Below are 25,844 nucleotides of genomic sequence, written 5' to 3'. Positions count from 1 at the left end.
CAAACCTTAGTTTGGCGATCGTTTCGTCCATTGCATTAGCAGATGCCTCGTCCAATGGCGCCTCGGTGGCCGAGGGCAATTTGGCGGGTCGCACGTGCTCCATGACGTGCAGGTTGCTGGACGGCTCCCCGATGATCAGGTTCCTCCGAGCGGGAGGCTCGAGCTCCACCGACTGCGGATGGTGCACCTCCGCAGGCGAGGCATCCGTCGTGTTCACCACGAGCAGTCCGATGCCCATCGGAGGAAAGAGTGTGGACACTGAAAGAGAGAAAGAGAAACACATCAGTGAATGCTCGGGGAGAGCTCGTCCTGAGCAAAGCCAAAGGTGCATGGAAATCACAGAGTTAGGGAAGAAATGGGGAAATCCAGATCCCTGGGCAATCTATCACTTTTTTGTTTAATTTATTCATTGCCACACCCCCGAGAACAACGCTATTTGGTAATGAAGAATCTGAGATTTTCCCGGTGAATAGCGTGGATGAAAGCTTCTCGGGTTTCCAACCGGGTCAGGGTCTGCATGGTGTAGGCCGACGTTGCTAAACACAATATTCGTAGCATTCACCTTCCTCCTGGCAAACTCCGGGATCAGTTAGTCCGAGCTAAGGACCCTATTGGTCTGAAGACAGCCGGCATTTACCGCATTCCATGCGAATGTGGTAAAGTGTGTATTGGAGAGACGGAGAGGACCATTGAGACGAGGGTGAAGGAGCATCGACGCCACCTCCGACTCGGACAGTTTGAAAAATCGGCCATTGCTGAACACTGTGTTCAGAAAAATCACAATATCCACTGGGAAGTAACTGCCCAACAGAATGAAACGACTTTAGCCCGCAGCCACCGAGGCCTGCATAAACTTCACATAAAGTCACTCATTTAGGGATTAAACCCAAGGGTTGGATCGGGAAGATGGGGGTAGAGCTCACCCCGGGAATATATTTAAGAATACACATTTTTTCGGTGTCCAACGTTCAAAAATGTTTCTCAAACAATGCATCAGGTTAGGCTTTCCATACCTGCCGAAGTTTCGGAAAATGACTAGATATCATCGCGTGATATCTCAGGACAGCAAAAATGGAAGAAATAGGTACGTGAAATATTTTTACAAGTAAAATATTTCTTTCGACATTTATATAAAAATTTAACCTACACCCATACGTTATCATAGGTGCAGAGGTCACCAAGTTTTTTAAGGGACTGTAATTATCCGCTGAGCTGAAAGCCACCAAATGCCTCCACCAGTTTCGGATGGTGAGTCGACCTCTAGATATAGAGCTAAACTGCGCTATTAGCGAGTTTACTCAAATAATAAGCATTCGTTGACAAAAATCGATGGCATTCAGAAGTGGTATGGGTCCATCCCAGGGTAAATTTGGCCATCTTAATGTTACAATAAACCTGTGAAAATTCCGTGACTTGGCAATGAGAGGGCACCAACAATAACGCCTCACATCACCCGGGGGTGAGGGCAGCAGCTCTTCTTCACATGAGTGGAGAAGACCACAGTGGTTAGTCCTAGGACACTAATTTCACTGTGGACGCGGTAACATTTACTTTAACGGCTGTAGTGCTGCGATGTGGAAGGTAATGGGAAACCGCCGCATAATTACCCCGGAGAGTCGCAGCCACTCCAATTTAAAAAAATCAGATATGTTATGACTGCCTTAGGTAATGGGTAATGTTGAGAATATTTTTTAATGTGCGCAGTTACGTAACTTTTAGTCCTAGCACTTGCCGCTAGAGAAGCTGTCTTCTGCGAAACTTGTTAGCGCACCTGCAAAGTTACCCCTTCGAGCTTTCGTTCGCTCTCTCTCGTTCTGTCCTCCGACTAGAGCACATCAACTCCTGCGACATTCCAGTCCGCTTGGCCTATTTTTCCTGTCGGATTAAATTTACTTTAAAGGAGCTCACATGCCTTTATCTTATACATTAAAACGAGAAGGTATTTCTCTGTCATTCCGTTTATGCTCCCTTATACTGCGCCAACAGTGCAATAAAAATAAGTTACAGACACAAATAATACAGATAAATTATACATCGCTTTTTTATGAGATTTTAGATTGTCTTTTTTCATTAACGGTAATTCAACTTTCAATCCCCGAATGAACTGTCGTCACTGATGTCTGAGTCCTCTTCTTCAACATCATCCAAAATCTAGCAGTCTTAAATCTTTAGCTAGGTCAGCTACTTTAGCTTGAGATACGGTATCTTCTAAGCTCAATGCCTTCTCTCCGTCTTCTCTTTGTTTGTCGTCACCTCGAGCCCCAAGTGTGTTTGGTCCGCCTCATTAGTCCTTAGCGTCCTAAGCGAAGGGGCCATGTGCTTCGCTCTGCATTTATTTTTTTTATTTTTTCTGGACAGTAATCAACGAATATATGATTCCATATATACAGTCAGCGTATAGCAGGACTCCTTCGAGATATTTTCTCGTCTCTTGAGGAGCCTTATAAACCACGAGCTTCAGTCCACTAGAGTCATTCATGCTATGTGGTGTTCTTTCAGGCAGTGTGTTGAAATTCTCATCGGGTGTACTTCAAGTGTGTGGTATTTTTTATAATTGGGGATCCTACGAAAAGGCAATAGTATTGAAAGGCAAAAAAGAGACTCGGAAGTCTGTTTGTGTGTTAGGTTATAGTAAATTCATTGGTGGGGTGAATTTCAAGGCAAAGACGTACGTCAACTTGCAGTTTTATTTTGGAATCGGTGAAGAAAGGCCGTGTTTGTTGCCCTAGTGACGTGTCGTGCTCTAGTGTAATTCTTAAATTCATCTTGCCTAGTGATTTCGTTCGACCTTTATTGAATTATCACTAATAATTACTATCTTTTCTCGGAGTTGGACGGAACTGTGATTCTTCAGCTTGAAAATGTTTAAGGTAAGTTGTACCAATTCCCATACCAAATATAGGTGTGTTTGCCTACTTCTTAAACAATGTGTTATATCACTTTTAGATTATCATCATGGCAATTATCATTTTGATTTGGTTTCAAGGGTGGTAATGGATTCATATCAAATAAATCGTTCTGTGTTGCATAATGAAATATTAGAAATAAAGTGTAAAACATCAGGCGAGAAAAAAATACTCTTACTGGATTTTTTGTCGCGGAGACTAAATGTCCAGAGCTATGAGGAAGCTGTTGATGGTCTCCGAGAATTTCTCAGGTTGGAATTTTGGCTATATTACGAAAAATTATGGAACAAATGTTACCGTAATAATAAACGATTTTTATTGCGATGTAAGGAATGGCTCGCGGAGCCAATAATTATCCTTGAAGCTGTCCGGCAATACTTTGCTGGTTCCTCAAAGGCAACAGGTATGTATTATATTTACGTATGTTTTGAACGTTTTTAGTAAATTTAATTTCTGAATATCTAAACTTATTCCATATGCAATGCATTCTATATACCACTCTATATCCTACTATTATTGCTTTGTTAGGTTCATTAGGGCGGCCCGAGAAAGACTTTACTTCTTCGTGTTACAGATCCAAGAGAAGAAAAGTTCAGAACATAAAAAGTACTTCTTCGGTAGCTGAGCTGGCATTAGCCATCACCCTTGGTTTAAGGGAGGAAGGAAATACTGCAGCCGCGGATTTCATAACGGAAGTTACTACAACAACTCCAACAAGAGCTAAGAAAGTTCTAAGTAAGTAGAGAAAAGTGATGAGGCGCAAAAACAAATGTCTCCATTATCTCTTTTCATCACCATTGGGCTGACCAAAAGTCAATATAATGCGTTAAAATTCTCCGCTCGCACTCACAAACATTTTTTGTACCCCAGCTACACACGGGTGTTGACAGCAAAAATAGCTGCATACCCACAAGATATACGCATAACAGAGAATGAGTGCGAAGTTAGCCTACAATCCTTGCTAAACCACACAGTATCGAGGATATTGGAGTGCGAATCAACTGTTCCTGCGTCCAGCAAGGTGAACTGCACGTTGATATGCAAATATGGATTTGATGGGAGTTCGGGCCATTCCCAATACAAACAGGGTTGGGTAAAGGCGGATACTTCGGATGAATATTTATTCATGAGCTCCGTGGTGTCACTTCGTTTGGTAAATGACGAAAATGGTATGAGTTTAAGGCGTTTTAAATTCCATATCTTGCTTATTAATGTTAAATAAGACTGTAATAAAATTGATAACTCTATTCCAACTCTGCTCTTTTAGATGAAATAATATGGAAAAATCCTCGCCCATCGTCAACAAGATTTTGCCGGCCTATCCGCCTCCGGTGGTTGAAGGAAACTACGGAAGTTGCTGTTGAGGAAAGCAAATATATACAAAGGCAGATTGACGGCCTGAAAAATTGGAGCAATAGAAATTACTCGGTCAACTTCAGCTTGTTGCTAACAGTGATAAATGGAAAGGTAAGAAAAAGTCATGCTTATATCGTGATAGACTGGAATATTTTAAAGTTTATGGATTAAAATTAATGAATGACGATTATTTTAGGTATGCAATGCATTGACTGGCAACCCGAGTATGAGGTGCTACATCTGCGGAGCAACAGCTGCGGAGATGAATAATTTGATGGATTTAAGGAATCGACCTGTATATGTGACCAAATATTCCTTCGGAATATTGACCTTGCATTGCTATATCCGGTTTTTTGAATGTTTGCTACACATATCGTACAGGCTGGAGTTCAGAAAGTGGCAGGTAAGAAAGAATACAAACAAGCTTGAATATAGTTCAATGGTGAAAATGCCATTAAATTACGAGAAAAAAACTCTTTACAGGCTCGAGGTAATCTCAAAACGCTACTTACGAAGAGGAAAATAAGAATTCAGAAGGTTTTCAAGGAAAGGATGGGGATAATCGTTGATGTTCCCAGACCTGGATCTGGTAACACAAATGACGGTAATTCGGCCAGGCGCTTCTTCGATTCCCCAGAATTGGCCGCTGATTTGACAGGTAATTGAGTGAACGTGCTCTGTATTAGGAAAACATATGTAATAGCATAACTTCACGCATATGTTTGCATATAAAAATGGGAAAGTATAATGTGACATTAGCAGTAAATTAATTATCTTGTTTTAATTACAGGTATCAATGTTGATCCTTTCCCTTGGGCTACAACCTTGTCACGGTGGAAAGGCTTGTGCGTTCCTATGACCCTAAGAGCTGCACTGGCGGGATTAATTCGAAATTAGTCCCTGTAGGGCCACCCAAGCCAGAGAGGTCGAAGGGTAGGAGCCAGACGAAAGGTAGTCCACGTGATGGTGTCACGTGAAAAACACTGCTGGAATGGAAGTGGGAAACCCTACCAACTATCTATTCCCTGAAAACATGGAGTTTGATCAAACTAGCCCCGGATGGTCTAATCGCGAGACCCAGCCCTTAAGGGCGGGTGTCGTAGGTGGCAACGAGATTGGCAAGGTCCTCGGGGTCCGTATCATGCGAAATCCTTGCAGAAATATATCATCATCATCTTTTTCAGCATCAGCAGTAGCATCCCAGGAGCAGGACAAGAAGACTAAGTGGATGGGGAAGAAGAAGGCATCGATGAATATAGGGACATGGAATGTGAGGACTATGATGAGGGCGGGGAAGTTAGAAAATATCAAAAGGGAAATGGATAAAGGGAGGATAGATATCTTAGGATTATGCGAGGTGAGGTGGAGGGATGGCGAGGACTATTGGAGTGATGGGTATAGGGTTATATATAGTGGAGGGGAAGAAAGCCAGCGGGGGGTAGCTTTAGTATTAAACGGGAAGATGGGTAAGCGTGTGGTAGGTATAGACCAGGTAAGCGATAGGATTCTGGTGGTAGAAATTGAGGCGCGGCCCACCAACCTTGTGGTGGTCCAAGTTTACATGCCCACTAGCAATCATGGGGAGGAAGAAGTAGATGAGGTGTATGAACAGCTCGAGGAAATAATTAGAGACACACCGGGTAAGAAAAATCTGGTAGTAATGGGGGACTGGAACGCCTCAGTCGGGGAAGGCAGGGATGGAAACGAAATGGGAGATTTTGGTCTAGGAAAACGGAACGACAGGGGAGAGAAAGCAGCAGAATTTTGTAGGAGAAACAAATTATTCATCACAAACACGTGGTTCAATCATCATAAAGGGCGAAGGTACACGTGGAAAAGTCCAGGGGATGCGGGGAGATATCAAATAGACTACATTATGGTAAGACAGAGGTTTAGGAATAGTGTGAAAAACTCGCGCAGCTTCCCTGCAGCGGATGCGGATTCGGACCACAATCTAGTGCTCATGAAATGCAACGTAAGATTCAAAAGACTTATAAGAGTTAGGAAGACGAAGAAATGGAACGTAGAAGCCCAGAAAGGGAGCATGAGGAGAGAATATCATGAACTAGTGGACATTAGTATGCGGGACATTGACAACACCAAGACTGTTGAGGTAAGATGGGATAATATAAAAACGGGAATAGTCAAAGCGGCGGAGAAGTCAATTGGCTACGTGAACAGTAGAAGGATAAAGAAGCCGTGGATAACGGAGAAGATGATAAGGGAAATGGAGGAGAGGAGGAAGTGGAAGAACGTGGACACAGAACAGGGAAAAAGAATGTACAGGGAACTGAATAATCGATTACGACGTGAAACTAAGAGGGCAAGGGAGGCTTGGTGGAAAGGACAGTGCGAGGAAATGGAAAAGTTCCAGAAGGATGGAGAAGTAGACGCGTTGTACGCCAAAGTTAAGTTGCTGTTGGGCGGCAAAAGAGGACAAGGCATGTCTAAAATTAAGGCTAAAGATGGGAGGATGCTAACCGAGCGAGAAGAGGTAAAGAGTAGATGGAAGGAATACGTGGAGGACCTGTATGACGGAGCGAACAGACCAGAGAGATTGACTCTAGAGGAGGAAAGTGCAGTGGAGGATGATAATCTTGGACCGGAGATATTAGATTCAGAAATAGAGAGAGCACTTCGTGATATGAAGGCTAGGAAAGCAGTAGGCGTGGACAATATTCCGTGTGAGCTTCTGAAGAATCTAGGGAAGGAAGGTAAGAAAAGGTTTTTCGAACTAGTGCGCAGGATCTACGAGGAGGGATGTTGGCCGGAAGATTTCGTGAAGACGGTTTTAATTCCGCTTCCGAAAAAGAAGAAAGCTGTGGAATGCGGAGATTATAGGACTATCAGCCTAATATTGCATGCGGCGAAAGTGGTACTGAGGATATTGAACAGACGAATGGAGGCGAGGGCAAATGAGTATTTGGGCGAAGATCAATTTGGTTTCAGAAAAGGGAAGTCAACTAGAGATGCGATAGCAATAATGAGGTCCCTCGTCGAGAGGAACCTAGAATACGACCAGGACGTATATGCGTGTTTCGTAGATTTTGAGAAAGCGTTTGATAGGGTGAACTGGGCAAAGTTGATGGATATTCTGAAGAGAATAGGTGTAGATTAGAGGGATAGACGACTGATTCGTAATCTTTATATGGCCCAGACGGCGCAAGTGAGGGTAGCGGACGGAGAATCTGGGTGGGCAAGCATCGGCCGAGGTGTGAGGCAAGGCTGTCCTCTATCGCCGCTGCTCTTTAACGTGTACGCTGAGGAGATGGTAAGGGAAGCGTGGGATGAGTTAGAAGCTGGGATAAAAGTGGGAGGAATGATGTTCAAATCAGTGAGATTCGCGGATGACCAGGCGTTGACCAGCCAGTCAGCGAGGGGGCTTCAGGCTCTAGTGGATGCGTTATACGAACGTTGCGAGGAGTATGGGATGAGGATTAATCACAAGAAAACTAAGGTTATGCGGTTTTGTAAAGCATCTCGAGCGAGGAATGTGAGACTCAAGATAAAGGTGGGTGGTGAAAAACTTGAGCAGGTTGAACAATTCAACTATTTAGGCAGTACGTTAGAGGAAAACGGATACAGTAGTAAGGACATCAGGAAGAGAATAGCATTAGCAAAGGAGGCGTTCATGAACAGGAAGGAGCTTCTGAGAGGATCGTTGTGTAAGAGTTTAAAGAAAAGGTTAGTGAAGAGTTTGATTTGGAGCGTAGCTCTCTACGGTGCGGAAACGTGGACACTGAGGAAAGAAGACGAGAGAAGATTGGAGACATTCGAGATGTGGGTGTGGAGAAGAATGGAGAGGGTGAAATGGACGGAGAGGAAAAGGAACGACGAAGTGCTGGATATGGTTGGCGAGGAGAGGCAGCTTTTAGATGAGATACGCAGGAGACAGAAGGTATGGATGGAGTTAGTGCTTAGCGGTGAGGGGATGTTGAAAATGGTATTAGAGGGTAGAATGTTAGGTAAACGAGGGAGGGGAAGGAAAAGAATAGAATTTTTAGATAGATTGAAGGAGAGTAGGCCTTACAGTGAATTAAAGAAGGCAGTGCTGGAAGGAAAGGGAGATACTCCATGAAAACCTACCTTAATCGGTAGAATACTATAATAATAATAATAATGTTGATCTAATAAAAAACTTCCATCATTCTGAGGGCAGTATCAAGTGGCATAACACTAAATTATATAGCTTTCTCGGACTATTGCCAGAGAACTGCACAGCTATATGTTTACCTGTATCCGTGGTATTATATGCCAACCACGGTGCATAAGGTACTGCTGCATGGAAGCGAAATTGCAAAAGAAGCGATTCTTTCCTTGGGGCAACTTTCAGAAGAGGCACTGGAAGCTCGGAATAAGAACACACGTACATTCCGCATGAGATTTCGTAGGAAGCACTCCAGAGAGGCCACAAACGACGACCTATTCAAAAGACTGCTGTTAACGTCTGATCCGTTTCTTTCCTCTACACTGACATCAACTCGGAGAAGACCAAAAGAAATGCCAAAAGATTTAAGATATCTGCTGATTTTGGATGATGTTGAAGAAGAGGACTCAGACATCAGTGACGACAGTTCATTCGGGGATTGAAAGTTGAATTACCGTTAATGAAAAAAGTAGAGATGGGTCGAATAGCAGATTTCTCGAATTCGATTATCGAATTCGAATATTAAATCATAGCTCGAATATTCGAATACCTCGAATTTCGAATACCTCGAATACTAAATGATGAATGCTGGAATGTTTGACTCGGTTGCCTATGCAGCAGGCAACACAAGATTTTGGGGAGTAATTTTGATTTCCTTAAAATGATTCGAACAGGAATTTAGCTGATTAATGAATAATTTAATTTTATGGAAACAATTGGGCATATAATTAATTCAACTAACATCGCTTTACCCCCACTCCTGCTGCCAAGTGCTAGCTGACAATCTGAGGCATTTTGCAAAATACAAGCTCTTTTCCACCGGATTTTCTTCAATTATTTTCAGTCCATCTTTGGGAGTTCTCACGAGATAAGAAGATGAATTGAAATTGCTATCAGGGAAAAACCAAATATTCTGAGAAAGTATCCTTTTGTCTGTGACTGTAACAATAAAGATTTATAGCACCACTCATAAATTGTAACTTGATATATGTTTTTGGAAAAAAATACCGCATCAACTTCCGAGAAGCTCTGCTGCTCATATCGAGTTTCGCCAGAATGCTAAGTCTCCGTCGTGTTTTGACATTTATTTCTTTGCGTAAAATGCTTAAATAAACTCAGAAATACGTCGTGTTTGGTCTTATTCTTTTTGAAATTACGCGCACATTACTAATATTTCAATTCAATAAAGGTGTAACATCAATTGACGAAAGTCATTCTTAGACACCCTTTGTGCTAATAGATGACTCATGCAGCGGTTGACCTCCACAGAAATGGGGAACTTCGAAGCTGGTAGGAAAAAAAAGGTCAGTGGGGGAGGAGAGGGAGGGCCCGAAACACGTTTCTATTGTTCTCGCGTATTTTTTCGAAGCTAAGGTCTTCGTAATATGATCCCTGCGCGAGCTGTGACCTTTTTTTATTTTGAAGAAGAGGAAAGCCTCAGAGGGGGGCTAGTGCTGAATGGAGAGGGATACCGGACCTTGGGAAATGCGCTAATGTAAGTATCCCACGGTACTCACACAGCAGTTGACCTCCAGAAATGGGGAACTTCGAAGCAGGTAGCCAGAAAAAGGTCAGTGGGTGAGAAAAGGGGGGAGGGCGTGAAACACGTTTTTATTGTTCTCGTAACTCGATATTTTTTTCGAAGCAGGGGTCTTCGTAATGCGATCCCTGCGCGAGCTGGGACCTTATGTTTGATTTCGGAGAAGAGGAAAGCGTCAGAGTGGTTGAGGCGAGTGCTGAATGGAGGGGGATAGAGGATCGTGGGAAATGCCCTAAGGTTGCTATCCCACGGCACTGAGTTTCTCCTGGTGGGGGGAATGGGGGATTTTCGGATTTTTTCACCCGACTATTTTCGGTTCCCCTCGTCGAACACTTTTCACCGCTAAAATCCACGAATTTGATGCAATTCGTCAACTTGCGTAAAACGGCGCTGCGAGCACTAAATGACTACAGTTCTCTACATTTTTCCGAGTCACTACCAACGACGTGCGTGCGACAGTGTATGACGCGAAATTCAAAGTATTCGAGGTATTCGAGGCGGTACTTTTCGCATAACTATTCGAAATCTCGAATATCGAATACTTTCTAGTATTCGAGGTATTCGAGTATTCGCGGATACTATTCGCACATCTCTAGAAAAAAGACAATCTAAAACCTCATTAAAAAAGTGATGTAAAAGATGAATTCCGAAGTACGTATTCTCTTTATATTCTTGTTTATAACTCCACATTAAATTAATTCGTAAGATTTAGAGCTAATGATTGGTAATCCGCTAATTCTACATTCTTTTATTATTGAAATATTCCACTACGAATTTAAAAAACAGTTTCCAAACTTCATTAACGCAAATGTTTGATTTCATAATGATTTTTGCATTTATCAAACGTGTTTCTTGTATGCTGCATAACGATGGATGAAAAGTTAAATTTGAGAAAATCAATTTAACTCTTTATTTACCATATTAATATAATATTTAATTATGAATTCAAGGATAAAAGTTATCTTTTCTTTCTCCCTCAAACATTCTCCTATTGTATGGTGACATCAAAAAGGAAAAACCCGTGTAGAAGGACCCTTTACATACCTTTGCCTTTAAAGGCCTTGCGTGGTCATTAAACGCCACTATCCGCGCGACCCTCCTCTGCGAGGGTTGAAAAGGGAGGGTAGCTAGTGGTAGGGACAAAGAATATAGGTCGTTGCCTTCCCCAGAAGCTGTTTACTTCTCTCTTTATTTCGCATGCCAACTGAATCTCTTAACAATACTTCAATATCCGAAGCATACTTCGTGAACGTAGAATGGTACGGACAAAAATCTAATCCTTACCATCTTCACTAGAGTAATGCGTTAACCGGTTAATCTATTGATCCATTATCTTGGTAATAGTGTTTAAAGTCAATGCTTACTATGTGTCATGCTTCAAATGGTGATTATTAAGAAGCAATTCTGAAAAAAAACTGATAAATCGCCCGCAGTTACCGAGCCTCTGAGTCCCGCGTGGCGTAGCTCTCACTTGACGCGCGATCGAAAAATCGCTCTCATTTTCGTGGTCGCAAACATTTTTCCAAGATTTCTTCGCAGTATTCTTAATAAATGTCTACTTCACACTGTGATGTAAATTTCCCGATTACCATATTTCGTAAACGGAAGATAATATCTACTATATTTGAAATTTCACGCGAAAAATGGGTACGCCATTTTGTGTTGTAAAACCATGTAAATGTAAACCAAAATCTTCAAAAATCATGAACAATATGGCCAAAGCATTTGCTCAAAGGAATTTAGTGTTTTTTATTCCATAAATATCATACAACTGCAACACCACCTGCATAAGTTCAAAGATTTTCGGAGAAAAGCGAGTTCGCCCGAGTTTTTGGAAATTGGTCATGTTTGAGCTGCTGCATCTCAACAACGGATCAAAATTATGAAAAATGGCATACAAGTCCATAATTAACCATCATGTGTGAGTATTTGTGCCAAGTTTTAGGTCCCTATCTCAATAAAAGCCATTTGGGACTTTTGTCCGGCTTTTTCCGATTTCAGACCACTGTACGGCGCACAGTGGGCCAAAACCGAAAAAAACTGGCCAAAAGTCGAAAAATGAAGTTAGCGCAAATCAACCAAAAACAGTTGATATTTATTATTAAGCATTTACTCTTTAAGATAGGGTGCCATACAGAGCATAGAATGTGTTAATATAATTTTTACAGCTGGTCAAAGTAGAGCATGTCAGAGAGACTTTAGTGACCTGATTTTTTCCGTTGAAAATAGCTAAATTTGTGGCTTCATTACAGAGTCGTTGTTAAGAATATTGGTTTCAAAGTATTTTTATCCATAACATTGATCTTTATTAAATGAATGGAGAGAGTTTTTGTTTGATTTTACTTGCTAATTAATATTTTTATAATTTTTCAAAAACTGTGTTGATTTTCCATGAAATTTTATGTTTAACGGTAATTATCGTTTATATGTACATCAGGCTACACAGAGTTATTTATACTGTGAGATAGAAAAAAGCATGTAGAACAATTTACAGAATGCAGTTTTTGCGATAACTTGCGATCCTAATTTTAACAACCATATTTATGTGAATCCACCCCGGCCACTCGGACCACTGTGGCGGCCACGAAACGGCGGCGGGACTAAGCGAGGAAAGGATATGATATCCGTGCATAAAGACGACGGAATGCCTGTTCAATGACATAAGTCACTTGAATACATATTTTATGAATACTAATAACCTTGATTTTTGCATATTATACTATAAATGGCTAAATTCAACGTACATCTTGGCGCAGATAACAGTTTCTTGCTAAATTGGTGACTGGCAATTCTACGATTAGGAGGTAATTGGGAGGTTTCTCAGCAGAGTTATGGGCTAAAATCTTTGAAAAGATTTTTCCAGAATTTCGGATTTCCCTCAAGCATCATGAGCAGGCTGTGGTCGAGGGGTTTAGGGAAGGTCATGCACATGCAGCGGCAGGCGCCCGCGCCGGCTGGTTGAGGATTTGCGACCCTCCGTACTTACTGGCCCGGCAATGCTGGTTTTACAACCTTGCTGGTAATGACTCTTTTCTACTTCCCCTAATTCTATGGTAGCTATCCCAAGTTATGCTTTTTACACGTTTTCGCCTCTTGCCGACCCTTTCCGCCACTTGTTCCGACAAATGGAATTCTCAGTTAGTGTCCCTAGGGGTTTTCCGGTTGTTTTTGCCCACCACATGCATCAGTTGTCCTAGAGAGTGTCGAGTGAACATCCACTGTAAGTGACTGTGCTGTGTGATAACACTGGATTGATCTGTCAACGTTAGAAGCACTTCAAAGGAGGATATAGTTGTACCTGGGAAGCAAAGCCTCCTTGCACCCGCCTCCGTTTCGTTGTGACTACAATAAGTGTACTCCTCATCCATCGAAAACGATTTTACTCTCCATTGTGGTGAGAAGAGTGCTAATGGTAAGCAAAATGTTCATTTTTAAAATGGATTCCTCGTTAGAGTCCGCATTTTTTTTTTGCTACCCATGTATGACTGATGATAGTTGGGTTGTCGATGGAACTGATTACCTGATATTTTTTTATTTCATATAGTAGTGTTTGATACTAAATTTGATATAAACCATGGAGAGTAGAGAAGTGACGCGGTTACAGCTTCATGACAAAATTGTGGAGAGAAAAAAAGTACCACGGCACGTGAGATAAAAAATGTTGTGATAGATTTTTTGATTGAAAAATATCGATTGAATGCTAATTTAAAAGGTATTTTGACGAAGTGCCTACAAGCATACTTTTTCGCAAGATATTTTGAGAAATGGAAGAAGGCGCAGCGAAGGGAAAGCTACTTTAGAGCTAAAAATAGCAAATGGCTAGAGGAAGAAATCAAATTCCCTGAAGTAGTGTACAAATATCTTCCTGCTACCTACGGTGCGTTCATTAAAATGTTTAATAAATAGTTTTTTTTAGATAGAATCACTTTTCTATGTCACTAATTCGTATTTTTACAGATTCACCGCAGGACACCGTGTTTGGTAGACCTGCATTACACTTTGAAGTTTCTAGTGAAAGATCAAAACTAAGGAAAACGGAGCAGCTAAGAGCTGTTACATCAGTAAAGGAGTTATCATTCGCCGCGTCCATGAAATTCCGCGAGCGAGGAGAGGAATCAACTGCCGAAGAAATTAGAGAAGTGACAATGACGACTCCCACAAGAGCTACTAGAATTCTTTCCAAATGGAGGAAAAAGGACCATTCTCAGAGGGAAATGACACCAGAAACGGCACTTTCCCTTTTTATTTCAGTGAATATGGCAAAATTCCAGTACAACCTCATCCGGCATGTGTCAAAAAATCACGGGCATAAGTTGTTTCCCAGCTACAATCAGGTGTTTTCCGCAAAAAAATCAACTTATCCAAATGGAATACATATCAGCGAGGAAACGTGTGAGGTGGGCACATAAGAGTTACTTAACCATACGGCACAATGGATCATTGAATCCATGACAAATGATTCTATGGAACATATCGCCATTCCACATGAATGCACGTTGATCTGCAAGTACGGCTTCGACGGCAGTGCGGGGCATTCTCAATATAAGCAAAAATGGACGAGGGATGAACTGAATGATGAATATTTATTTGCAAGTTCATTGGTTCCTCTCCATTTGAAAAGCAATATTTCTGGTAAGAGAAATTATTTCTTTAAATAATGTAGTCTGCTCTATCGGATAAACCTCCTTCATGAAAGACTTTATTCCAGGAAATTTTTTGTGGTCCAATCCCTGCCCTTCATCGGTAAGATATTGCCGACCGATTCGTCTTCAGTGGGCTAATGAAAGTAAAAAGCTTTCAATTGAGGAAGAAAAGTATATAGAAAGGCAAATAAAGACGCTTAAGAATCTAGAGATTGAAAAATGTTCAGTAAAATTTTGTATGGTACTCACAATGATAGACGGAAAGGTTAGTACGAGTAATAGACCTCTATCATTGACATCATTTTGTTTTTCTCTTGTGGCCTGGTTTGAGTGTACTACAGGAGCTCATGATTATCTATTTTAGGTGTGCAATGCTCTTACTAATGCCAGTTCAATCAAGTGTTATATTTGTGGGGCAAGGATATCCGAAATGAACAATCTGGAGAACTTGAGGACTACAATCAGTACCTTAAGATTTTCATTTGGCTTATCCCCTCTCCATTGCTATATTCGGTGCTTGGAGTGTCTTTAACGCATATCCTATCGCTTGGACATAAAGCAGTGGAAAGTGAGTGTATTTTAAACCTACGTGAAGCTTTTATTGCTTGTAATACATTAGTAATGTGTCTGTCCGTGTATTTTAATTCTGATTTCATTTTGAAACTTCATATTTAAGGCAAAGGTTAGTGATGGGAGTAAACAGAAAATGCAGGCTAGGAGAGAAAGGATTCAGAGGTTATTTAAAAAAAATGGGCCTGATAATACATGTACCAAAACCAGGATACGGCACCACAAACGATGGTAACACAGCTAGACGCTTCTTTTCGAACCCAAAATTATCAGCAAAAATTACCGGTAAGAGAGTCTGACGACAGCTACAAAATTTGAAAATCTTCGGTGCTGAAATTAAGAGAGATGTTTTAGTCAATTAAATATTTTTCAGGACTACATGAACAACTGATTTCAAGGCTTTCAAATATTTTGAAAGCAATCTCAAGCTGTCGAGCACTCAAACACAGTGAGTTCAGAAAATACTGTCTAGCGACAGCAAAATTGTATGTGAAAAAATACCCTTGGTATTATATGCCGCCAACGGTGCACAAGCTTTAATTTCATGGTGCAGGTATATCCAAGGAAGCTATTCTACCCATCGGGCAGCTTTCAGAAGATGCCTTGGAATCGAGAAATAAAGATATTAGGAAATTCCGGCAACACAATACGCGGAAGATATCAAGAGAGGCGACTAATGAAGATTTATTTCGGAGGTTGCTGCTCACCTCTGATCCCTTGATATCTTCGATTTCATTTCGCAATAGTAAATTGAAGGAAGATTTAGATCCAGAAGTGAAAAAACTTATTGACAACGGGAATGATGAATATGAAGATGAGAGTGATGACGAGTCATCAGAGGATGAGTGACCACTTTTATTTTATGTATTAATTGATTAAAAATATTGATTCAAGTTTTTGACAATGAAATTATTGGCTAATATTTATTCAATATTCAAATTATAAATTATCATGGTCTCTGTCACTGGTTAAAATTTATGTTGCATTGCACTCAACTACTAATTATATGCGGTGCCTTTATGGTATGTACCCTTTCATGACGGTTTTACCCTTGAGCCTTCGCGCGGAGGCCGCGTGCAAACGGTAAGAAATCTAACGGTTCGCGCGCTCCCCAAGCCCTTTTCACTCGTCGGCTGCCCATTTGTGCACCCAAATTTGTTCTTTTACTTTGAAAACGTGCAAATATTTCCAGTAGAGAAATTTAGTTTTCCCGAAATAAGCCGCCTATGCGATTGGCTCGCTCATTTCTAGCCGAGTCAGTCTCCTTTCAGTATTCCTAGTCGAATTGCCGAATGACGTTCACAGAGTAGTTGCTCAGTTATGGATACAACGAAAGTGACTAGTCAAGATTTACATAATGTGGTCTTGGCAAATAGAGAGGGGACTATTCACAAAGTTTTAATACATGGAGCGGGAATTGTGAAACATTACATTCTTCCTATAGGACAGCTTTCCGAGGAGACATTGGGAGCCCGACACGAGGAAGTTAGAAGACCATAACATATCGGGAAAAACATACCAGAAAAGTTTGTTTTTGGACTCAAAATTTACCTTATGCACAACTATTTGACAGCTTCAACGGCAGAAAAATTCTGTTTTTCCCTTGATATTTCCATAGCAGAAGGTAGGCATGCCCCTGTAGAGTTTGCTTCCCGTATCACATTCGCCTATTTTAATTGTTATCGCCCTTCTAAACAATATTGTGGCCTAAATAATCCTAAATAAGTTGTATTTTTACAATACACAATTTGTAAAAAGTTTCGTTCATTTTCCAATTCTTTGGACTCTAGCGACTTTTGGCCAGCTTTTTTTGATTCTAGCCCACTGTGCGGAGTCTGTGATCCGTCGGCGGAGAAAGCAAGAGATGTCTGTGGAGCTGGAAGACAAGGCGTTGCACTCGGGGCCAAGATTTCCGGGAGAAAGGGTGGAGAAAAGGGGGGGGGGATTGGAAGGCACTCGACTTGTCGCCAGGGACGACCTTGAGGAGCGCACAATAGTAGCTGCCGCACACCCCCCCGAGTCCACCATAGGGAGCAGATGCTTCGCGCAACGAACTCCAGACCAAGGGTCATAAACACGCTGCCCGGCGGATAAATATTTGCGGCCCTTAAGAGTTAAAGAAAATATTATGTAGTCACACAGAATATAAAATGTATATCGACACACTCGTCAAAAATTAAAAAATGCCAAAAATCGACAAATTCATTGATTAAAATTTTTAACCAATAATTAATATTGCACGTTGAAATTGCACGTTTTTATTTATTTCAATGATGTTAATTGGATTAATATGGCCCTCCATACGCTGTGAAATCGATTTTTTACCCTTGAATTAAAAAAGGTTGACGATCACTGCCCTAGACGAAGATTACATGAGGCTTCATCCTGGGCGTTTGTGTTTCTTGGCCTCGCACTGCCCGTTATAAAAGCTTTAAGATGCCCACTGCCGGCGCCATGTAAAGCCGATTAGTTTTTAAGTTTAATTTTAGAACTATAAAACCTTTGGGAAATTCATCATCAGGTAATTAATTTTTATTCTTCCTAATTTTAAGAGTGCAATGCACACGCTCACTAGAAGACTTTCTTTCCTTTTCTCCTTCACTTACACTGGAAAGGTAAATACTGGTCCCTTACACGCTTGAAAAGTCATGTCCCGTATGTCGAGATTTATTCTCCAATGCAAATTAAAGACTAATTCTCCAATGCTAATTAAGTGCCAAGGGCACGCTCCAAAATGCTGAAAATGTGGTCTGAAGACGCACAAAGGCAGCAAGCTAAATGCAAGGGCCAAAAGCCCAGTCAATGAGGGAACGAACGAACGCATTAAAATATATAACGGGGAATGTTTACCATGAAAAATTCAATAAAATTTTGCATGGTAAACAATATTTGCATAATCATTAGGTGTATATATTGATATTACGACTTGCACTAGTCTCTTTCAGGGAAGAGGGATTATTATTATTATCTACCAGCTTCAAAAATAAACAAAAACAGTAGCAGTTTTTCTTCAAGAGCCTTAAATGCTCAGAATGGTAGGGTGAAATGGGTAAAGAGAACGCAACATACCCGCAAAACTGCTAGTATTTGGTGAGTTTTGACCTATCAATAGTTTGAAACTTGAATATCATGAGGCAATTTTCAGGAATGTATAACCAGTAACTGCCTGTTCTTAATATTTATCCTGAGTACGGAAATTTAACATCGAAAAAAATTTAGCAGCTTACGAGGAAGAAATTTTTCCATCGTTTCAACAGCGATCATACAGCGTCAAACCATATCAGGCATTTAATTACTGCAATTTTTTATTTTTATTTCCACGAACTAGGGTCGGTGCCAATTTGATTTTGTTGTAGGCACGTGACTCTTAAAATAGGAAATTACAGTTTCTCCACCTTAGTGCCTTTGAGGGAATAAATATCAGCTCATCATCAGTAAAAGCAAGGAAAATTGCCGCACAACCATGGAGACACAGTGATCATAATACCCACACGAAAATGTTATTAATTGTTTTAAAAAAAAGTCGGTAAGTTTTTAATGACACCCCAGATTAACCCTTTCGCTGCTATTCAATCTCCGGAAACCTTCTCCTCACATGCGGCGAAAATGTTAAAATGCGTTTCCTGGGCCCATGGAGCAGGTACTTCCAGGATGGGTGTGGTACACCGTCCGAAGGGTCACTAATCCGCGACCCTTTCCTCGACGAACTCACCCTCGCAGGACCGTCTCATCGGCCCTACAAGCGGGGGCCCTACCTCCCGAAAAGTGACCGCTCTGACTGCATTTTGAAAATCAACCAATCAATCCGATCATCACAATATGATTGTTTTCATCGCTCTCCTGCCAATCAAGCAATCAAGTACGTCTTTGAACCGTGTCTCTGCGATAAAAAATAACGATTTTGTTAACTTTGAAACAAAACGTGGCTGCGGACCACCGGAAAACGGCCATTATAACAAAGTTAACAAAATCGTTATTTTTCATCGCAGAAACACGGTTCAAAGACGTACTTGATTGCTTGATTGGCAGGAGTGCGATGAAAACAATCATATTGTGATGATCGGATTGATTGATTGATTTTCAAATTGCAGTCCGAGCGGTCACTTTTCTGGAGGTAGGGCCCCCGCTGGTAGGGCCGATGAGAAGGTCCTGCGAGGGTGAATTCGTCGAGGAAAGGGTCGAGGATTAGTGGGTCCCTTCGAAGTGCTTCGGTGAAAGTGCTGACCGCATGGCAGGGAGGAAGAAAAAGTACGTCCACCGCAGTCTACCGTGCGGACGTACTAGGTACGTCCACAGCAGTGAAAGGGTTAAAGCCTTGCCACTCCAGTAAAAACAAAACACACAAGAATAAGTTTTTCGGTGGCACCTCCAATTCGACGGAGTCCACTTGCTTAACAACGTGAAGACTACCGACCTCAGAGCATCCACCACGCGCCTCCTTGCCGAAAGCAATCTTGTCGTAAGTCTAGCAAGTTAAGTAAGCGAAACTGTGAGGAAGAAGGAAATGGGTCCAGTTCAAAGGCGACGCGTGACTGAAATGCGGAAAGATATCACGATTGCAATTGCCACGATGAGCTTATCGCGAAAGGAATGGAGATCGATCACCATGGTCAACTGATTACACGAATTTCGTTCTCTTTTTTATCATTTATCCGCCTTACCACCGAAAACCGCACTAATTTGGCTCTTAAAATCGGGGTTTTTGAATGAGTTGACAGTTAAACATGCACGAATATCCACGTCCTGTGTAAGAGCAACCCATGTCGGCGGTAGGCGAACCCGCGACCTCCTCTGTGACAGGCGAGGACTTCATCAAGGCCAGCAAATATTAAAATTTTAGAATTAATTTTTCTAATAAATAATTTCTCATCTAATATCATAAAAAATTACGTAAAAATAAGTAAGGTTAATAGAGGTGAACTTGTGCCCTATTCAACTGAAGAGTATGGTTTATCACATACCAAGAACTACATTGCGTTTCTTTCCGCAGACTACGAAAATCGGATTTGCTAGTTGATACACACTTATCATATTTTAGCCTTTGAACGCCCCAAAATTAAAAACAAATGCGATGCAACGCGATCTAGAAGAAGGAACAGATTTCCCTGAAAAGAATTCGTGAAATTCACTAGCCTTGCAGCTTATTGATCTGTGTTGAGTTCTACGCTCACCTATCGAAACTAACTTCCGTTTCGCAACAGTGCTGAGAGATAGTTTATTGCCAAAATGCTCACATTTTAACTTATTCCGGCAGATCTTGCCATAAAAAATTCGCTATGAGCTGAAAAGGAATAAATGTTACCATTAATATAGTTTATGGAGAATATATCCCTCCAATCTGAGAAACCATGCAGTCATTTTAATCGTGCTGAGACCCTTACTAATTAGTGGTTTCCCTTTCCCTCAACCGTCACCCACTCCCACCCCCGCCTATGCTCACAAACGTGGGAAATTTTGTACTCGGTTAATGTCCTTTGTATCCTTTCCTCTCTCCCCTACCTCTTGATTACCCCCCACCCACTACTCTGGTTTATATATAGGAAGAATCTTCATTGTACTCATCGCCGGATGATGACGCAGTGCGTCGAAACCATGGTCGCGTGTTAATAAATATGTGGAAAAACAAAGTAAAAAATTTTTCATTCATCATGAGCAACTTCCATAAAGTAACGCCTCAGACTATCAACTTGATATAGAGGTTAACTGCGAGATGAGCAAGTTCTCTCGTCGAAAAAGCTGTCACGGACAAAAAGCGGCGGTGTTCTGAGTGGGTATTCGGCTACCTTTGGGTAAGGTAGACCATTTAAATGATACCGAAACCTGTTAAGATACCGTTACTTGGCGACTGGGAGCCGCCAACAATTATGCCTCTCATCACCCGGGGGAGAGGGCATCAGCTCTTCTTCACATGTGCGAAGGTGGAGACCATACTGGTCGGTACAGCGACACACATTTCACTACGGGCGTGGTAACATTTACTTTAACGGCTATAGTACTGCCATGTGGAAGGCAAGGGGAAACCACCACATTATCATCCCGAGGAGTCGCAGCTACTCCAACTCAATTTATATAATGACACGATGGAATTCTCTCGGGTTAAATCGGAGGTAAACTAGTCCCCCATTCGGATCTCCGAGCGGGGACTACTCGAGAGGGTACATCGGTCAAAGGTGATAGAATAGTACGGATAGGAACATGGGACGTCAGATCACTTCGTACCTGCGGTAGGCTAGAGAACTAAAGGGTGGAGATGCGAAGAATGAACCTCAACGCATTAGGCATCAGCGAAATTTTGGAGTGGAAGCTACATAATGATACACGCATGATCACTAAATAGTAATGTTGGAGTAGGGATAATGCTTAGAAAAATTGCCGATGTGCGTGTTAAAAGCTACCTGCAGTTTAATGAAAGGATAGTAATGATGAAGATAGATACTAAACCCGTAGCTACTGTAGTCGTGCAGGTTTACAAGCCTATATCAGAATATGAACTAGTACTCCACTCTACTTATACAGCTACTCCACTCAATTTATATAATGACACGATGGTATTCTCTCGGGTTAAATATTCCGGAGGTAAACTAGTCCCCCATTCGGATCTCCGGGCGGAGACTACTCGAGAGGGTACATCGGTCAAACGAGATAGAAAGTTACGGATAGGAACATGGAACGTCAGATCACTTCGTACCTGCGGTAAGCTAGAGAACTTGAAGGTGGAGATGCGAAGAATGAACCTCGATGTATTAGGCATCAGCAAAATGAAATGGCCCCAGGAAGGAGACTTTTGGAGCGGAAGCTACAGAATTATACACACAGGATCGCTAAATGGTAATTCTAGAGTAGGCATAATGCTTAGAAAGAGTGCCGGGATGCGTGTTAAAAGCTACCTGCAGTTTAATGAAAGGATAGTAATGATGAAGATAGATACTAAACACGTAGCTACTGTAGTCGTGCAGGTTTACAAGCCTACATCAGAATATGAAGATGAAGAAGTATAAGATGTCTACCAAGATATAGCGGAAGTTAACAAGCGGGTAAGAGGGGGAGAAAATCTAATTATTTTAGGTGACAGGAACGCCGTCGTCGGCGAAGGTCAAGACCGAATAATAACTGGGAAATATGGGTTAGCTAACCGAAATGAAAGAGGAGAAAGGCTACTGGAATTCTTCACGGAGCACAGGCTAGTCGTTGCCAACACTTTATTCGAAAATCCGCTGCTAATAAATATTACGGTCTAGACGATTCTGTTACTCGTAACGCCGTAAGGTTATATTTTCCCACGCCATATCCGAAGAATTTCGAGACGTATTCATAAACGCGGCATTATAAACACCTTTCTTAATATAATATGCAGGGGAACAAAATAAAAAAATGCGAAAGCCTGCCCCGGTCTCCCCTACCTACTAAGCAGAGAGTTTAAACTAATTTTAACATTTTATGCAAAAAAACTCCATTTGCCAAAGAAATATGTGGTAAATTCACGATTTTTCAAATTTTCATTTTCTTTTATGACGGATAATAATTTTGTTCTTATATTTTGGGGGGCTCCGGACCCCCCGGACCTCCCCTGGCTACGCCACTGCCCCGCGTTACCTGATGTCTGCTCCGTGTGAATTCGTTTAGTGTAGTTTACGAAATCTCACCCGGGGAAATTCGGGGGAACTGTAACGTGTAAAATGGCTAAGAGTAAGAATGCTAATAGCAGCGTCGGAAAAAATAAAACTTCCAGGGCAGGGCATATTCCAATGGAATATGCCCTGGATCCAAATCAGACACATATGAATAAAATTTTGTATTATTGGCAACCACACTTTATTTATTTTTTTAAATTGTATTCCCAAACCACCGAATACAGCTCACCTAGGCCATGTTATATCAGGGTATTCGACAAATCTAACAATTAAACGTACACGAACAACCATGCCCTGAATAGGGGAAACTTACACACGCGGGACTCGAACGTAAGACCTTATGTTCGGCAGTCGTGGACAATACCCGGCCGCCACCGATGCCGGCACTTCAGGAGTCCATTTATTTTTCAATGAAAATGGCAATTGCACCGAGTATTATCACACTTATCTGTATCAAAAAATTTTTTCCTTAACTTTCTCTAACACCATTAATGATAAAATACTGCTCAGAGTATAGATCAAATGTATACGATGCAATAAGGCATTTATCTAACGTTTCAGTTTATTTAAAAATATCATCAGGGCTCAGAACTGTTCAATCACTTCGATTCCCAATTGGGGATACAGCAGCCCACTGAAAGGGCGTAGCGTCGACGTAGCCAACATAAGAAGAAACTAAATGCCGGGCACCGGCACACTTGATGGAAAATTCCTTCCTCGTAACACTTTTCTAACCACATTGTCTTGCGATGGTACACATTAATAATAAGAAAATACATAATATAACCAATCCAACTAATATAACCAGCTAATTTAGGAATATCAAGTTCCCGAAGGCGAGGAATTTTCTTAATTGCTAAATTCGAGCGTGAAAGCGTGTGACATGGCGTCAGTCGCACAGTTGATGCTTGTCTATTTTCACGCCGAGGTACGGTAAGACCTCTACAGGAGTTGAAACAAATTTGATTATGATTTTCTGCTGTTTAGGCTGATGCCCACGTCATCAACCAGGAATTTCACTATATCAAACACTAAGGTCCTTGGAGTATGCTGGTCGCAGGTGAAGACAATTAACCAGTCGTCTAAGTAAGGTACGAGGACAGTCTGGAACCAGGAATATACTTCGTGGCCACCGCTCGCGCCCACCGCTGCATGGTAGCAGGAGCAAGACAGTGGCCCATAGGAAGCCTTGTAAAACCGAAGTATTTATCATTGCACGCATTTCCATAAAACCGCCAGTGGCCTGCACGAACAGAGCGCTGGTAAAATGCGTCTTAGAGGTCGAGCTCGCAGACAAAGGCGTTTAACTGAATTATGCTGACCGCCTGGGTGGCGTATTTCAGGCGGGATTTTGGCCTATAATAAAATTCGGTCCATGGACTCAAGTCGTGAATTGAACGGCAACCACCAGAGGACTTAGGGATTAAATTCGCTTTAAACCCACACTTCGGTATTTCACGTATCAAAATTCTGCGGGACACCATTGATTCTAGAACTGAAATTAACTCTTCTGAGGGCGTTGATCTTAAGAAAACAAAGAGTATTTGTGGGTTTTGGGATGTTTGCACCGGACAATACCAAATCAAGCACTGATTCATCGCCATTTGGGTATATCTTCACCCTGGGTAAATTTCGAATTCAACACTCACCGCCAGCTGTTGTTACGGAGGGCGAGCCAGTAGCTCCTCCAGCGGAAGGGTGTCTGGTCCGTCGACAGGAGCTACGTATCCGAATCCGGGTCCCCGGAAACGGTGTCCTCCGGGGCGTCAACGTGATAAGGGTCCACGGGTGATCCACTGCGCTGAGTTGAGAATGAAGCAGTGTCCTCGTCGTCACTGTTGTATATGAGAAATCACGAATTAGAGACGGATTATATTTAGAGTTAGCATTTTTTAAGTCAGTGGTCGTAGGCCTGTTCTCATTCTACACAGATTGACTGTTACACAATAATGTTTCATAATTTCTTTGCTACCTTATTATGTTCCTAGATATATTTTTAAGCCATAACTATGTATACATGCTTAAAACGTGTACAAAATCAATTTCATATTCGTAATATAATATATTAAAATATCCCCCCTAATTACTGGACATAAGGAACAATTACTGTCTAATTTTCGCAAAAATTCCAAGTTCTCGGAAAAATATAAGTTTTCTTTATATTTCAATATTATGTACGGAATATGTGACGTCGAAAACTGTTATACTCCAAAATTCAAACAAATTACATGAAATTTAATAATTAACATCACCTTTGAAGCATTTGGCCCCAACGTGTGGTGGTCCTGTGGCACAACTTGGGATTCAGGGATGGGAAGGAGACCAGAGGAGTGGTCTCCGATATCAGCTCATGTTGTGTCAGAGGAATGCCGTGGCTGGACCTGGGGCCAGGGTCTGGAACTACGGTTGCAGCGCTGGCAGCGGCTAGATGTCTCTGACCATCCCCAGGGCCCTGGACTCAGTAATGGGATCAAGGGGGATAGGGAGCATGGAGGGTGGCTCTTCCGACGTAGGCGGCTGGACTCGCGTGTTGAGCAGGCTGGATGGAAAGGAGGACATGTGAGATCCCGATGGGGATGTCTTGGGGACAAAGGTCGGAGAAGGCGACTCTTTTCATGGTGAGCGAGAGCGGCTTCGTCAAATCCTGTGCTACCTTTATGACCCATGGTGGCTGAGAGTGTATTAGCCGCAAGTGCTGAAGACGCGAGCGTATGGTCAGTGTGAAATGACGTCCCCTCCCGTGCTAGCTTTCTGGACCATTGTGGCTGCGAGCGTATTACCCGCTAGTGGTAAAGACGCGAGCTTGCTGCGAGCGTATCAGCCGCTAGTGCTGAAGACGCGAGCGTGTGGTCAGTGTGAAATGACGTCCCCTCCCGTGCTATCTTTCTGGACCATTGTGGCTGCGAGCGTATTACCCGCTAGTGGTAAAGACGCGAGCTTGCTGCAAGCGTATCAGCCGCTAGTGCTGAAGACGCGAGCGTATGGTCAGTGAGAAATGACGTCCCCTCCCGTGCTAGCTTTCTGGACCATTGTGGCTGCGAGCGTATTACC

At 42.0% G+C, this 25,844-nt stretch overlaps 2 long non-coding RNA genes across 2 annotated transcripts; one reads left to right on the top strand and one right to left on the bottom strand.

Annotated features, from left to right (window-relative positions):
- Window positions 1-157: 157 nt before the first annotated feature.
- On the bottom strand, window positions 158-25,541 carry LOC124171317. Its single transcript, XR_006867675.1, has 3 exons — window positions 25,046-25,541; window positions 24,443-24,628; window positions 158-258 (listed from the first exon to the last, which is right to left on the bottom strand). It is a non-coding gene; the product is annotated as an uncharacterized LOC124171317 (long non-coding RNA).
- On the top strand, window positions 15,009-16,002 carry LOC124171316. The gene is made up of 3 exons (XR_006867674.1): window positions 15,009-15,160; window positions 15,269-15,447; window positions 15,536-16,002. It is a non-coding gene; the product is annotated as an uncharacterized LOC124171316 (long non-coding RNA).
- Window positions 25,542-25,844: the final 303 nt, after the last annotated feature.

This window comes from Ischnura elegans, chromosome X (genome assembly GCF_921293095.1).
Source record: "Ischnura elegans chromosome X, ioIscEleg1.1, whole genome shotgun sequence".
NCBI lineage: Eukaryota > Metazoa > Arthropoda > Insecta > Odonata > Coenagrionidae > Ischnura > Ischnura elegans.
The sequence above is the reverse complement of the archived record's forward strand: the minus strand, read 5'-3'. Positions and strand labels throughout refer to the sequence as shown.